We start from the raw sequence: 10,426 nt of genomic DNA, 5'->3' as shown, positions 1-10,426 counted from the left end.
CTGGTGTCTGCAGAGACCTCCTGAGAGACTTGTGGAGAGGATGGTGGAGACCACCCAGTGGGCGTGAGCTGCCCCTGCCTTGGTGCCACTGTGGCCCACATCATCACGTGTGACTCTCGAGATGCAAAGTAAGGGAGCCAGACTGACGTCACTTCAAACTAGCAGGGAGGAGGCTGAGCACCCAGAGGGCCATGCGCACTCGCGCTTGTGCGCATGTGTCCAAGTGTGCACCTGCGCACCACGCCAGGGCAGCAGGGCTCCTGTACCCGGGGAGGTCTTAGCCAGTCACAAACCAGTCCTGGCTGTTCTCTGGCATGAGGAGCCCAGCTGGCTTTCGGCAGCCTGCCTCGGAGCACAGACCTCCTCCCTTGGCCAACGCGCCCCTCCTACATGATCCAACCTCTTTGTTCCGCAGTGTCCTGCTTTCTCCCATCCATCTGTGACACACAATGGCCACGGGCCTCCCGCTGCCCCTCATCTCACCCCTGACTCACCGCATTGCCCTCCTGTTTCTCAAGCTTTCCGGGAACACCCCCAGGCCCTCCTCACAGGCTGCTATAATCCTGCTTATGATAGGCTCCATTCTACTGTTTTGGGGTGAACTATCTCTCATGCACCTTGCAGGGACCTTGCCAGTCTGATTGACTCCTAGCACACATTAAGTTATCAATAATGTTTGCTGAACAAGTGAGGAAGGAATTCGTGCAGCCCCTGAAATGTCCCCAGATGACCACCCAGTGCTCTGAGTCAGCCCAGAATCATGTTTAGGTCAGGACCCTGCAACTCTGTGGAGCTCTGTTGCCACTGAATTCACATTTTAGATTTATTGGATTTATTACTGTAATTCTGGAATAAAGGTACCTGACCTATGTGCTCTCATTCCCAGGAGCTCAGAGGGATGGAAATGGCAAGCAAGGCAATATTCCTTGGAGCTAGTTTCCAGGAGGACTCTTGGAAAGGGGCACTGTCCAGGGTCACTGGGTTTGGCTCATCACCACAATCCGATTGTCAGTTTGATGCTGAGCCTCAGCTCCCCTCCATGAACACAGCTCTGCTGGGGTCTGGGGGGCCCTCAGAACAGGAGGCAGCAAGTCTCAAGACCCTCTAGGAGCATCAGGAAACATTTCCTGTGCATTCTCAGTGTGCAAAAAATCAACAGGGAATTTCCCACTTGGGCTTTAGTGGAACTTTCAACTTTCCCTAGAGAGAGAATAGGGTCTGTGGCTTCGTTCATAATCACCAGCAGGAAAGGCCTGTTGTGGGAGATGACAGGATAAGAAGGGTCATCCCTCCACCAGATCACAAGGTTGTTGGTAGGGGCTGCTTCCACCTCTGTACCCTCCTCACTAGGCAGCCTTGTGAGTGCCTGCCAAGAGGAAAACAAACTTAAGTGGCTCCCAGGGAGACCTCGTGACATGGCCTGGTATTGCCAAAGGTGGTGCTTTATTGGTTTTCTAGAAAGTTGGCTCTTGACCTGAGGTTCATGTGCTCCTAAGCTTCAGAGAGGCTGAGAATGCCCCGGGTCATGGTCATGATTTTTCATAGGTGCACTTAAGTGCTTCCCTTGGGAAAAGGCCTGTTATGCTGACCATATTCCAGAGGGACCTCTCTGCTTTCCTTCCCTGGATACCAATGACAAGCGACCCCTTCAGTGGCTCCAGGACCACTCTGGACCATTGTAATCCATTCTTGAATTAAAATTTTATGTCAGAGATCAGAAGGGCTGGGCAGGTACCAAATGGGATGAGACTCCTGCAGGGATGGGGAGTGGTCCACCTGAGGGTGCCAACGGCCAAAGGGTCACATGGGGCTCAACCCCAGCCATGACCACTACATAGGGTTTTGGCTCACTGTTGCCACAGGGGAATTGAGATCAGCGATTGCTATCAAGAAGTTTAGGAATCTGGACTTTTATATCCAAAATACTAAATCAATCATCTCAATCTCTCTCTCTCTCTCTCTCTTTAGGCAAAGCACAATATTAAGAGTACAGATGGCCCATGGGCAGCCCCACTGTGACATCTGTGTGGGGACCCAAACCTCAGGGAGGAAGGAAGTTCAGACACCTGGGAGACAGGCGCCTGCTCATCCCGGCCAGTCTTGGATCAATTTTCAAGGGGCTGGAATTGAACCTTCTGAACATTCATTTGAAGAGGACAAAAGGTGCCTGTGGTGAGGCGAATGGAGACCACATAGTTACAGATGTGGCAGCCATGAGACGTGGCCTTTCTCTGGCCATAGAGAAATCATTTCACGTCTCAGCCTTCTGTTTCCTGAAGGGAGAGCTCTGCTGGCTGGTCTCTGCAGCACCCCCAGCACGGACTTCTTAGGATAATCTCTCCAGTCACCTTACTTTAGAAACCTTTCTTTGTAATTCCAGAAAAATCAGTGTTTTTGCAAAGGTTATCACAGACGCCCATCTTCAGGAGGAGGCAGAAATGGAAAATTGGGGAATGAACACCTTTATCCACCTGTGGAGGAGGGACAGGGAAGGGTGAGGGCACAAGCCCATGCTCTCTCCATTTCTGCCTCTAGGTGGCAGTGCAGGAGACTCTTCCTCCTCTGGGAGCTGTTGGTTGTGGCTAAGGAGCTCCAACCAGCACAACCCCAAATCACCAGGTTGCTCTGGAAGGAAGCCCCCAGCTAAGCAAGCCCAGCACTGAAGATAAGCAGGAAGGCAAATGGACCCCTAATGAGGTAGGGAGCAGAGGTGAGAGGGCCCACAGGAGAGACTGTGGAAGAGACCAGCCAATGGGAGGCACCAGATGGTGATGGACACTAATCTGCAACCTCTACCCAGAGGCCTCCCCAGGATCCCTGAGACAAGCCCTCCACTCCCCTAGAGCAGCAAAGTCAAAGAAATGTTTGGCAATGTGGGGAATGAATCTATACCTTCACCATCCAATATGACAGCCACTGCCTCGTCACCAATATGACGAGAGTCCCTTGAAATGTGGCTAGTGCAAATGAGGAGCTAAGCTTTTAATTTGACTTAATTTTTATTAATTTAAACTTGAATAAGCACACAGGGCCACTGGCTACTTTATCAAACAGCCCACCCTTAGAGTTTGGTGAGATGTGTTTTTCCCCCCTTTCTTGCACCAGTTACCCTGAATCAAGAGTAAAAAAATCTTCATTTATTGAATGTTTAGTATTGCCATCTATCCTAGAAGGCGACCTAATGCTGGGTTTACAAAACCTGACTATTCCAGTAACTTAAGAAAACGACAAAGAAAGCATACACACACACAGAAGTACCTTTTCAATAATCTAGGGACAGTTCTGAGACCTTAGGGGTCTGTGTAAAGAAAGCAAGCCACTGGAATTCTTTATTCTTATATAGAGGACACACAAGGGGCGGTTCTGGGGACATTCTATCCCTAAAAGGGCAAAAGGGTAGGATTACAATGGAACAGGTGGGTGTAACTCAACCCCAGCGGGTGACACCTACACCTGGAGCCATGCCTTATTATCCGAGCTGGGGTAACGCCCAAGTTACTGCGACCTGGCACTCCTGTGCTAGACTGAAGGCAATAATTGTTTAGAACCTGGTGCATCAGGACTTAAAGGTGTGTTCATCCAGGGCAGCTCCCGACAGTTTAGAATGTGCCAGGCATTGTCCCAGGCACGTTCAGTAAAGATTCTCCCATTTTGAGATGCCAAATCTTTTTAAAAAAATTTTTCCTGATGATCTTAAAATGCTTTTACTGTGAAATTTCCTTTGGTATTTTCCATATTATTGTTTACGATTTTAGTTTTACCAAGAATTCAAACCCTCCCAATTTTAGTCATCATCCTTTTTATCGATAGTCAATTCTTATTCAAGTTTACTAAAAACAAATCCATTTCTTAATGCTGTTTCTTCTACATTTCAAAGAGGGGCACTTAAAGACTACTTTAGCTAGTTTGATAGCATTCCGTGTTAGGAATAATTTTCCCTTAGCATGCTGAAGATATTATTTACGTCTTTTGGGATCTACTGTTACTCAAGCCCTCTGAGGAACCAGTTATCATTTCCTTGTGTTTTTTTTTTTTCTCTTTGATTTCTTTTAAGATTTTCTTCATAGCTTAGATATCACATTGTTGTGCTGCAGTTGTATCTTGGTGTGAATTTGTTTTAATTTATTTGGCCACTGCAGTTTAAAGGACTGGTCCAGGGTGTTACAGGTTAAATGAAGAGAATACACTCAGGTGCATTACAGGTTGATGCTCTAATTAGCCACTGATGTAACATTTACAGGAAGCCAGAAACCAGATCCAACCTATGCCTCCGTAGGTAGGGCCATCGTGGTCCATTTCTGGTCAGACTAGTGCTGGGATGATTCCACACTCACTCGACACCCTTCTGATCCCTGGACTCGTTCTCTTCTAGGGTGACAAGGTACTGAAGAGACTGGTGAAAACACAGGACCAGCCAATGGGAGGCACCAGGTGGTGATGGACACCCATCTGCAACCCCTACCCAGAGGCCCCTGGAGCATGGACCAGAGGCCCACTAGCCCTCCAGTAGAGAGGTGTGATGGGTCCTGGGAAGAAAGACCAGGACAGCATGGAGATCTTGGGGACTTGGGGCAGCAGTTATTTATCAAAGCTGTAGAATGACACCAACATTTAGGGCCACTTTACTGGCATTCACTCCCTGAAAGATGGCGAGTCTCAGCTGCAGCATGCTGCCCGAGGTCATGTGCTTAGTGATACAGAAACAAGCACGTGAGTGTTGGAGGGACACTTTCCAACCCTCAGTGACAAGTCTCCAGCAACCCCCATCGGGTGGACAGCTCCCTGCCCCTCTTCCCTGTCCCCTGGGCTGGCCTGGCCTGGCCATCTTCTCTCATTTCCCCTGCTGCTCTCTGCTCCCCCGCCCTCAGCCCCCTGCTGCTCCTCTTTGCCCACCCCACTGGTGCCATCTCGGAGGGAGCCTCTGACACAGCCTGCGGCACCTCTCCACCCGTGGCTTCCCATCTTTACCTCTGTTCTTTCCTCTACCTACGATGCCTCTCCACGCCTCTGTGTGTGCCCGTCTTCACCTATGGCTCCAAAGCCACCACCTCCTCCTTGAAGCCATCTGCCATCCTAGATGAAGTGATCTCTCTGCTCCTGGGCATGTTACCTGCCCGCCCCTGGGACAGGGATCGGTATCTTTTTTGAAGGCTCTTCTCACCTTTGGATTGTTGAGAAGCCCCCCTCTGCCCCCCGCTGGGACATGCAGTCCGTCCCCCGTGGGCCTGCTTCATGGGGAAGTGCTCCCCAGAGCTCCCCACACCCCTCCCCCTGCACCATGGCTCATGTCTTAGCCTGCCCCGTGGGGTCACCTGACTTGGAGAAACCTGAGCCAGGCAGCTGGTGGAGGTGAAAGGGAAACAGATCCACTCAGAACCCCAGGGCTGGAGGAGTTTTGTCTGTTAATTTGTTGTCTTTCCCCCCCAGCATCATGGGGCACCTGGGATTCCTGTTCCAGGAAGGACTTTTATCCTGGAGAAGCCTCTTCCTTCCCCTAGCTCAGGAGTCTGTGAAGCCGTTCTTCCCATCATGGCAGAGAAAACAAGAGTGAAATCATCAAGCAGCCCCGGGCAGCACTTCCCTACACTGGATAGCGGTGCTGCTGGGATGAGCGTCCAGCAGGCACTAAAATAGGCACCTGAGAGATCAATGGTCTGAGCCCCACTTCACAGAGAGGAAAAGCTAAGGCAGCCATGTGACATGCCTAAAGTCACAAGCTAACTGGAGGGCACAGCCGTGAACTCAACTTCTGTCCATCTGACTCTGGGTCCTCCCGTCCAGCTTTACTCTGGTCCCTTGAAGCCCCGGTCAAAGTCCTTAAAATGAAGGATCTCTATATGTGTATCCTGGATTGGATCCTGGGAAGAAATGCTAATGAAACCTTCATGGGACCTGAGTCCACAGCTCAGGTACAGCAAGATCCCGGCATCAGCTCCCAGGTTGTGACCCGTGCCCCATCGTTACGGAATATGATAAATAAATGTGAAATGTGAATACAAAACTGGGAGCTAGCGAAGGGTACATGGAAACTGTTACCATCTTCACAACTTCTCTGCAAATCTAAAATGATTCCAAAATTCTAAAGGGGATTTAAAAATAAAGAAGAGACAAAAGCCGAAGCAGTCAAGCACATAAACCAGGGACACCCTGAACCTGGTGTAAGACCCAGGGGAGGGGCAGCGACCTCTCTGAGCTCAGAGGAGCAATCTCAGGTGGTTTCTGACCAAGTATGGAATCCCTGAGTGGCAAAGCCCTTCCTTTTCTAGTTTCTTTTGAACTTCCTGCTTTCCTCAAGGACAAGTCTCATCTGTGCCCACCCATCTTGGCCACCACCGCAGACTCGCTGACTTTCCTTCCTAAGGAAGCAGAACAGGACGCAATACCCAAATGGTGGAATACAACACCTGAATGATTCTGCTGGGTGCATTTTTACATTGTATTTGTGATGAGTTAGGTTTTCTATGCATGATTGTGATATTAATTGTTCTGTTTTATTAGAATTATTAGTGCATATTAATTATACCAGATAATGGGTTTCATTGTGACAATTTCATACATGCATGTAATATAGTTTGATCATATGCACCTCCCTATTTTCCTCTTTTCCCCTCTCCCCCTGGTCTCTATTCCCTTCCCTGGTCATCTCTCTTGTACTTTCTTGTCATCTTTTGTCCCCCGAAATTCCACATATGAAAGGAATGTGATACTTGTCTTTCTGACTTATTTTGCTTAATATGTTGATCTGCAATTCCATCCATTTTCCTAAAAATGACATGATTTTGTTCTTCTTTATGGCTGAATAGTACTCCTGTGTGTGTGTGTGTGTGTGTGTGTGTGTGTGTGCGTGTGTGTGTGTAGATAGAGATAGATGATAAATATTACATTTTCTTTTTTCCACACATTGGCTGATGGGCATCAAGGCGGATCCCATAACTCAGCTACTGTGAATATGTTGCCATAATATGGCATACAGTATCTCTATAATATTCTGACTATGATTCCTTTGGATATGTACCTGGGAGTGGCATGGATGCATTATCTGGTGGCTCCTTATTTAGTTTTTTGAGGCACTTCCCACTGTTTCCTGTAGGGGTTGTCCTTATTTGCATTCCCATCAACAATACACAAGTGTGCCTTTTTCTCTGTATCCTCCCTAATGTTTTTATTTTATTTTATTTTTTGTTGTCTTGATAATAGCCATTCTGACTGCATGAGATGGGACCTCATTGTCGTTTCAACTTGTATTTCTCTGATCTCTAAAGATTTTGAGCATTTTATATGTTTATCGCCCCTTTTGCTGCTTCTTTTGAGAAGTGTCTGTTCCGTTCATTTGCCCACTTACCAACTGGATTCCTGTCTTTTTCCTGGGGTTACATAGTTTGGCTTCTTTATATTTTCTGGACGTTAATCCTTTGTCCGATGAAGAGTGGCAAGACTTTTCCGGTCCTGTAGGTTTCCTCCTCGCTTTGGTGCCTATTTCCTTTCCCACACAGAAGCATCTAATTTGATGGAATCCCATTTGTCATTTTTTGCCTCTATTTCCTGCACTACTTGGGACACACTCAGGACATCAGTTCCTATACCCATATCTTCAAGTGTTTCCCTTTAATAGTTTCAGATTTTTCCAGTCCTACTGAAGGTCTTCGATCCGTTTTGAGTTGGTTTTTTTTTCTTTTTTTTTTTAAGAGACAGAGAGAGAATTTTTTAATATTTATTTTTCAGTTTTTGGTGGACACAACATCTTTATTTTATTTCTATGTGGTGCTGAGGATCCAACCCAGCGCCCCGTGCATGCCAGGAGAGCGCGTTACCGCTTGAGCCACATCCCCAGCCCCTTGAGTTGATTTTTGTGCAGGGTGAGGGTAGGGGCTGAGTTTCCTTCTTCTACCAGGAGAAGCCCAATGGTCCCAGCACCGTGTACTGAAGAGGCTCTCTTTTCTCTAAGACAAGAAGCAGATGGCTGAAGTGGCGCGTGTTTGTTCCGGGGTCATCTATGCGTCTTGTCTGTTTTATGCCGGGGCCATGCTGCTTGTCACAGTGGCTCTGGACGATGTTTTGAAACCAGATACTGTGATGCTCCCAGCAGGGATCTTTTGCTCAGGATTGCTTTAGCAACTCGGGGCCACTCAGGTTTCCATGTGAATTTTAGAACGGCTTTTTCTAGTTTTGTGAAGAAGGTCACTGCTATTTTAATGGGAATTGCATTGAATCTGTAGATTGCTTTCAGAAGTATGGCACTTAATAATGTTAGTTATCTTAATCCAGGAACATGGAATGTCTTACCATCTTCAAACATCTTCTCTAATTTATTTCTTCAGTGTTAATGATTCTCATTGTAGAGGACTTTCATTCCATATGTGTCTAGAAATTCGTCCATTTCTTCTAGATCCTCAAACTTATTGGCATATAACTTTTGATAATATTCCTCAAAGATCCTCTGGATTCAATATCTTATTTTTCACTTCTTTATTTATTTGGGTCTTTTCTCACTCTTTTGATTAATTTGGCTAAGAGGTTGTCAATTTTCTTTAAGTTTCAGTGATCCTTTGAATTACTCTTTTATTCTCTATTTCACTTATTTCTACTCTTATCTTTATTATTTCTTTCCTTCTCTTGATCTAGGTTTTGATTTGTTTTTGTTTTTCTAAGAACTTAAGGTGCATCATTAAGATATTTTGTTTGATTTCTCTGCTTTTCTAATGTAGATGTCATAGCTATGAACCTTCCTCTTGAACTGCTTTTGCTGCGTCCCACAGGCTGTTGTATTTCAACCTTCATTTAATTATAGAAATGTTTGATATCCACCAATTTTTTGAATGACCCACTGCTTGTTCAAAAGTGTACTACTGTTCAGTCTACATGTGTTTGTATAATTTCTGCAATTTTTTTTTGCTGTTGATTTCTAATTTCATTCCATTATGTTCTAATAAGATGAAAGAAATTGTTTCAAGTTTTTTTTTTTTTTTTTGGTATTTGTTAAACTGTACTCTGTAGCCTAAAGTGTGATCTATTGTAGAGAGAATTTGGTGTGCTGATGAAAATTATGTACCTTCTATGTCCATTGGATAAAATATTCTATAGATCTTTTAAATTCATTTGATTTATATTGTAATTTAACTCATATTTCTTTGTTTTTGTTTTGTTTTGTCTGAAAGCTCCATCTATTATTGTATTGGGGTCTATCTCTTCCTTTAAGCCCTGAGTGTTTGTTTCATAAAACTGGTTGCTCCAATGTCCAGTGTATGTATTTTTATAATCATTATGTCTTCTTAATGTATTGTTCCATACATGCATTCCAAAGGAGAAACAACAAATACCTCTCAGGATACTATGCTGCTACACTTTCATATTCAGCTGGTCAGCTAGGAGATGTTTTTCCACTCATGATGAACTCATCAGGGCATACCCCACCATAAATTGAGGAACATTTGTAGTACAAAAGAGAAGAGGATTAAGCCACAATCGGGAACGTGGTTCAAGCATGAATAAAATTTGATGAACTGAGTGAGAGTGAGCAATAGATTTCCCAAAGGAAAAGAGAGCCTTGGTTTGCACTCCTGTTGTGTGATGGTTGGTTGGTGAGTCCGTGGGCTGATGGGAGCCCTCACACAAGGAAGGCTGTGGTAGTTATCAAAGTCAAACCACCGATTTATTTGCTTATTCATTCACGAGATCAGCCAGTCCACAAATGTGTGACCTGGGAAGACTTCTAGAAGTAGGAGTTAACCTTTCCTAGAAGGCTGAGTAACACTGAGTAACCTCCTGGAGAGGCAGTGTGGGAGTGGAAGGAATGTGGACAGCAACCAGACAGGTGAGATGTCATGGCAAATTTAGGGAGTGGATAACGCAGACCCCATGGAGAAATGAGCATGGCCTCATCCCCACAGGAAGGTCTACCTTGCCAAGGCACATGGCTTATCTCCTAGGGGATAGGGGAGATCTGGAGGGACCTGGTTGGTCCAGGAAAGGGAGGTTAACATGATCGCTTTTTTCAACAAATACTTGCTGAGCACACAACTTGTGGCACATACTGGCTGGGGCACTTGGATGGAAGGACACCTGCTCTACTTACAACACCTGAGCTTGCCTGAGTCATTCTTCACCTAAACATCCACACAATGGCTCACAGTAGTTCTTCAGACATAAACCTGTGTCCCCTCTGGGGCCCATAAGGCCCCACCTATCTCTCCAGCCACAACACCCACCTCTCCTGTATTATTTGGTTGCTCTAGCAAGAGGAATCTCATTTCACTTCCTCATCCATGCCAACTCTCCACCGTAGGGCCTTTGCACATGCTGTTCCTGTTGTTTGACAGACTCCTTCTTCTCCCACCCCAACTACTTCCTCTTTTTTGTTTCTTTTTAAAAATGGAATCAACTTTTCAACTTTTTCTACTGAAGAATGAAAATATGGCTCTGAAGATAG

Source organism: Callospermophilus lateralis, chromosome 3 (genome assembly GCF_048772815.1).
Source record: "Callospermophilus lateralis isolate mCalLat2 chromosome 3, mCalLat2.hap1, whole genome shotgun sequence".
NCBI lineage: Eukaryota > Metazoa > Chordata > Mammalia > Rodentia > Sciuridae > Callospermophilus > Callospermophilus lateralis.
This window is presented reverse-complemented; position numbering follows the sequence as displayed.